We start from the raw sequence: 6,000 nt of genomic DNA on the forward strand, positions 1-6,000 counted from the left end.
TTCATGGCTAAGATGGACCAGAAAAGGCCCAATCGGAGGCGGAAGTGATCTGGACCATCAGAACCTTAAAACGAACGTATCTCACAAACCAAATTGAGTTGTCTAACGTTCCAAATTTAATTTTGGGGTAGGACAAGCTACTTTAGCCACTTAACTTGGCTTAACCGAGTTCCCCATGCCGAATTTATGAGATTCCATCAGATCAACTATCGAATTTCCATTTTATTTTCGTTTTTACTATTTATAAAAAGTTTTAGTTTAATTATAACTCTTCATCCGTTGGGCTTTAGAAGCTGTCCTACATTAAAAGTGCTTAGAATAATTAGGAGAATCACGTGGTTTGGGCCAAATAGAACACTAACTATTTTTACTATTTTTGAACGAACACCTTGATGACTAGTAGGAATCACGACCATTATAAATAATAAGTTTACTATTTATAATAAGTCACAACTTTTAGGAGTTTTAGTTGTAGTTTAATTCTGAAACTTCCTCCAAGGTTTAGTATCCCTATTTAAAGGGTTGTAAACTCATTTATTTCAATTATCAATCAATTTATGAATTTCTAGAAATTATTTCTATTTTCTTCTTTTCCTCGTGGATTCGAGGTATCTCTGTGAGGAGTCCAGAGAAGCTCCATGGATTCAGAGTAGTTATCCCCCTGAGGAAGACGGTGCTCGACCTCATAACCTTCATCCCTGTATCACATATCAACAATGATTCTAGAGTCACTATCCACTCTAATTTTGTGGAAGTCATGATCCACAGAAGAGGAGAGGCAGCTAGCCAACTGAGGGCGTCTTAGCTAGAATAGTTTGGGACCACTTTCAGCCCATATTCAACGTCCCTTCAACTACCCTTCTGTCAGCAATAGGCAATGCAGTCGCGTGGTGGGTGGCGGCTAACACATCGGACCGTTTATGTATCCTGAGAGGCCTCACCCCGATGTTCATCTTCTGGGAAATCTAGTGTTCACACCCCAAGTATAGGGTTGCGATGTAGTAATAATCTCGGTAAGATGAAGGTCAAATCCACAAGGACTGAACCTTGTATGTAACATGAAAGTAACTAGAACTAGAACTAGAATAAGATGTAATCTAAATTAAGAAAATTGAGAGGTATGAGAATTAGAATTGATTCCATCACAAAACCATGCCTATGAGACAAAGCAAACAACAGAATTTATCCAATCCACAACCAATCTAATAGAGTTATGAACATTATGAAGGATTCCATCATCCAACCATGTCCAAGGGGCAATGGTGAACAACAGGGCTTCCTACCTTCGCAATCAAAATAATGAAAAGGAAATACTCAAAGTCATCACAGATCTGTTGTAATTTAAGTCACAACAAACCATTAAAAACTAAAAGCATTCCTTATAATCAAACTAGAATCAAAATCAGTTCATAAACATGAATTAAAGTCATAGAAAACTACCCATCACCCTACAAGCTTCACCTCTTAGCCCTACCTAAGAGGTTTAGCCAATCACAGTCATGATTAGCCAAAATCCCTTAAACAAAAGCATAAAAACAACTGAAACAAGCAAATCAGCCGATCCTTCTCTCGCTCTCTCTTTCCTTCTTCACATGCACACCTATGTCCTTGGATACCCATGCTCTCTCTCCTCTCTTTCTTTTATAGGCAGGGAGGTCAATGGAGATGGAGCTTTACGGAAGTCAGTTGAGAAGGAGCTTTCGCACAAGAGGCGGTTTAGAAACAGCGGAAGATCTTCCGCAACAGCGTGCGAAAGGCACAACATCTCTTGCATTTGGAATGGATTTTCAGGACCGTGAATGTCCTGAACTTCATTCTAACACCTAGGCTAGAGTCGTGGTGACCTGTTGCAGCGTATGGACGGTCCATATCGTCCATCTGATCATTCCCTTCATCGCACAACTACCACAAAAATCGGGCAGCATCCGGACGCCGTTCCTTGCGTGTTGAACTCGCTGTTGGAGTTGGTGGTGCTAGTGGGGTCCACATACTTTGGTATCTGAGAAATCCACTCCGTCCATTAAACTTGTAATGAAATTTCAGTTGGAGATGGGTGGTTTTGGAATATCATTGACACGACCGAAGGTAGTAATCATGCTACAATCGTTGCAGGACAGTCTGTTTGTGGTCGTTGTGGCTGGCACATATGCGTGCATGAGTTCCAGCGGTCAACACAGGTTTGACCGTCTCTCACCCCTCTGCATGATGGATGCCTCGGATTGGTCATGTGGGAACGATCCGTATGGAGGACGTGCACTACGTGAAAAATGGAAAAAAAAAAAAAAGGACGGATTTTGAGATGGTTATGGACCGTCTGCAAAATTCCTTGGTTTAAAGACAGTTTAGAGACGGCCGTAAACCGTCTCTAAAATTTTAAACAGCTCTTGACCGTCTTTAATATCGTCTTAAAAATTGTTAAACGTCCACAAATCATTTAAGACGGTCAGAATCCATCGTTAACTGCGGAGAAAAGACGGCTATCAACCGTCTGGAATAAAAGACGGTCTTTGACCATCTTATATGTGGTCATCTGAGATGGTCATTGGCCGTCTTTTACTAGTAATCTGAGACTGTCAAAGACCGTCTGCGTTAGAGACGGTCCTTAGCCATCTTATAGCGATCATTTGAGACTATCAAAGACCGTCTACATTAGAGACGGTCCTTAACCGTCTTATAGTGGTCATTTGAGTATCAAAGACCGTCTGCATTAGAGATGGTCCTTAGCCATCTTATAGCGGTCATTTGAGACTGTTAAAGACCGTCTGCATTAGAGACGGTCCTTAGCCATCTTATAGCGGTCATTTGAGACCGTCAAAGATTGTCTGCATTAGATACGGTCCTAAACCATCTCTAATGCTCAGGTCAAAAATTAAGAATTTAAAAAAAATTATGAATTTTGAAAAAAAAAAAAATAGTTGAGAAGCTTAGAAAAATAATTAACAATGTTTAAGAAAATTTTAGATTTAAAAAAAAAAACTGTGATTTTATAAAAATCTAGATTTTGGAAAAAAAAAAAGAAAAAGAACTTTGAATAATGTTGATAATTTTGAAAGAAAAAAAAAGATTTTAATAAAAAAATGATATTTTGAAGAAGAAAATTTAAAAAATTAAACAAAATTGTGAAAATTTTGACAAATTGTAAAAAAATATATATTTTAAAAAAGAAAACTAGATTTTGTATTTTGACATGAAAAATTAAAAAGTTATATAACAAAAGTGAGATTAAAAAATGATATTTTGAAAAAGAAAATTTAAAAAAATAAACAAAATTGTGAAAAAATTGACAAATTGTAAATATATATATATATATATATATATATATATATATAAAGAAAACTAGATTTTGTATTTTGACAAGAAAAATTGAAAAGTTAGATAACAAAAGTGATATTTTGATGATGTGTATATCCTTGCCGCCCATATGTTTCTCCACCCATTTTTGGGCCAGGTATAAAAAATTATGTAGATTTAAATCTTAAGTGGACCACACCACTGGAAAGAATGATAATATAGTACCTCGCCATTAAAAATTATAAAGATCGCATCGTAAGGTTTTAGTAATGTTTATTTGCTATCCAACTTGTTAATAATGTAAAGAAGATCTAGATGAAGGTAAACTACAAAGATCAAATTGATCCAAAACTATTGTGGCCTTTGGCCTTCAAAAGGTTTTTAATGGTTATTCATCATTGTCTTGATTGGTATGGCCCACCTGAGATTATTGAGTTCTTATGATTTGAAATCACATCCTAAAATATGATAGAAAAATATATGGACGGTGTCGATATACATAAAATATATCAAGGTGGACCCTACACAATTAAAGTAACACCCATGAAGGAGTTACCTAAATAGTGAAATGTTACTATAAGGTCACCTCATGGGAACTAATTCCCATGAGGTGAATTTGTGTGGGCCCCACCATGATGTGTGTAGAACATCAACACCATGCATTTGATGTGTCCCCTTTAAGTCAAAAAATCAGTCATATACGAAACTCAGGTGGGCCAAAGCATCTAAAACTATGTGAAGACATCCCTAAAACATATAAAAGCATTTGGTAGGGCCCACATGAGTTTTGGATGTGTATGAAACTTGGTCTGACTCCTCATCCAAGTGGGACACACATAAAGAATGGTCTGGATCCATGAACCACATCTAGGTGGGCCCAATAAATGCTTATGAATGTTTTTGGGAGGGTAACCCTATCAACTATAGTATGTGGTGTGGCCCAAGTCATGGATTGACTTTATTTTTAAGGTCGTGGCCCACCATGGAATGGGGCATCTGACTGACGAGGCAGATCGAAAGTTCAAGTCACTACAAGAAACAACGTTTTTAGCGACGAAATTTTTACCAACGAAAAAAAATTGTATTTTAAATATTTTTGAAATATTTTATAATAAAAATGATATTTAGTTAAAAGAGTAAAAAAAATATACATTTTGAAAAAAAAAATGTTAAATTTATTTGTGAAAAATAAAATTACTAAATTATTAGGCACGTCCACTAATTGAACCTTTAATCATTTTTGGACAATCTAATCAGTTCAAATTGAAGATTAAATAACTTCAGATGTTTAAATCAAATTTCATTGAAATTGTTGATCAATCTTGTATGCCCAATATCTTTCTCATATGTAGCCTGATTGAGGCGAGTAACTAGTCAAATTGAGAGTATTGATCAGTAAAATAGAGTGAATGGACCAGACATGTAAAATGAGCCAAATATTCTGGTTAAAATTGTGACCCAACTTACTGACCTCGTGAGAACCTAAGAATTGATGTTAGTAAGTTTCGTGGGCCCCATCATGATGTGTGTCGAACATCAACACTGTGGATTTAATGTGTCCCCTTTAGGTTATGAGATATCTCAAAAATCATCGGTAAACGAAACTCAAGTCGGCCATACCATTTAAAACTATGTGAAGACATCCTAAAAAATATAAAAGCACTTGGTGAGGCCCACATGAGTTTTGGATGTGGTTGAAACTTGGTCTAACCCCTCATCCAAATGGGACACACATAATGAGTGGGTTGGATATGTGAATCACATTTAGGCAGGCCCAATATATGATTATGAATATTTTAAGGAAACCCCTCTCCACTACATTTAGGTGAGTTACTCAGTACCCTTAGCATACTGTGTAAACTCTATGGGGTCCACCGTTATTTATTTAATTTATCCACTCCGTTCATCCATGTTAACAAATAACTTGAGGTCTAAAGAACAAAAGGAAAGCATATCCAAAGCTCAAGTGGACCACACCATAAGAAATAGTGTGATTGAACCTCTACCATTGAAAATTTCTTGGAGGCCATAGAAGTTTTGGTTCGAGCAAATATTTGTGTTTTCTCTTCATTCACATCTTTTTGATATTATGAACAGGTTGGATGGCAAATAAACATTACTGTGGGCCCAAGGAAGGTATCAACCTAGAAATCATTATTCCACACTATTTGGTGTGGCATGGTCCACTTGAGCTTTGGATTTACTGAAAATTTAGGATCAACCCACACCCTTCATCCATTTTTTGAGATAATTTTAGATAATTATCCAAAAAATGAATCATATCCAAAGATTAAATGGACCACACTACAAATAAGGGGAACGGATTGACTACTCCCCCTAACACCATCCAATGGTTGGTGGTTGGTGCTTTATGAGCCCTACCATGATGTATGTGTTTAATCCATGTCGTCTATCTATTTTTAAAGATCATCTTATGGTATGAGACCAAAAATGAGGTATATCCAAATCCTAAGTGGACCACATTCCAGGAAACAGTGTTGAATGAGCGTCAACCATTAAAAAACATTTTGGGGCTATAAAAGTTTTGGATCAAGCTGATTTTTGTTTTTCCCCTTCATCTGGCCATGTGTGACCTAATCAACATATTGGATGTCAAATAAACAGCATAGTGGGCCTTAGGAGGATTTTAATGATGGATATCCAATCACTATTGTTTTCATGTGGTGTGGTGCATCTAAGATATCGATT

This window comes from Magnolia sinica, chromosome 15, assembly GCF_029962835.1.
Source record: "Magnolia sinica isolate HGM2019 chromosome 15, MsV1, whole genome shotgun sequence".
In the NCBI taxonomy this organism is placed as follows: Eukaryota; Viridiplantae; Streptophyta; class Magnoliopsida; order Magnoliales; family Magnoliaceae; genus Magnolia; species Magnolia sinica.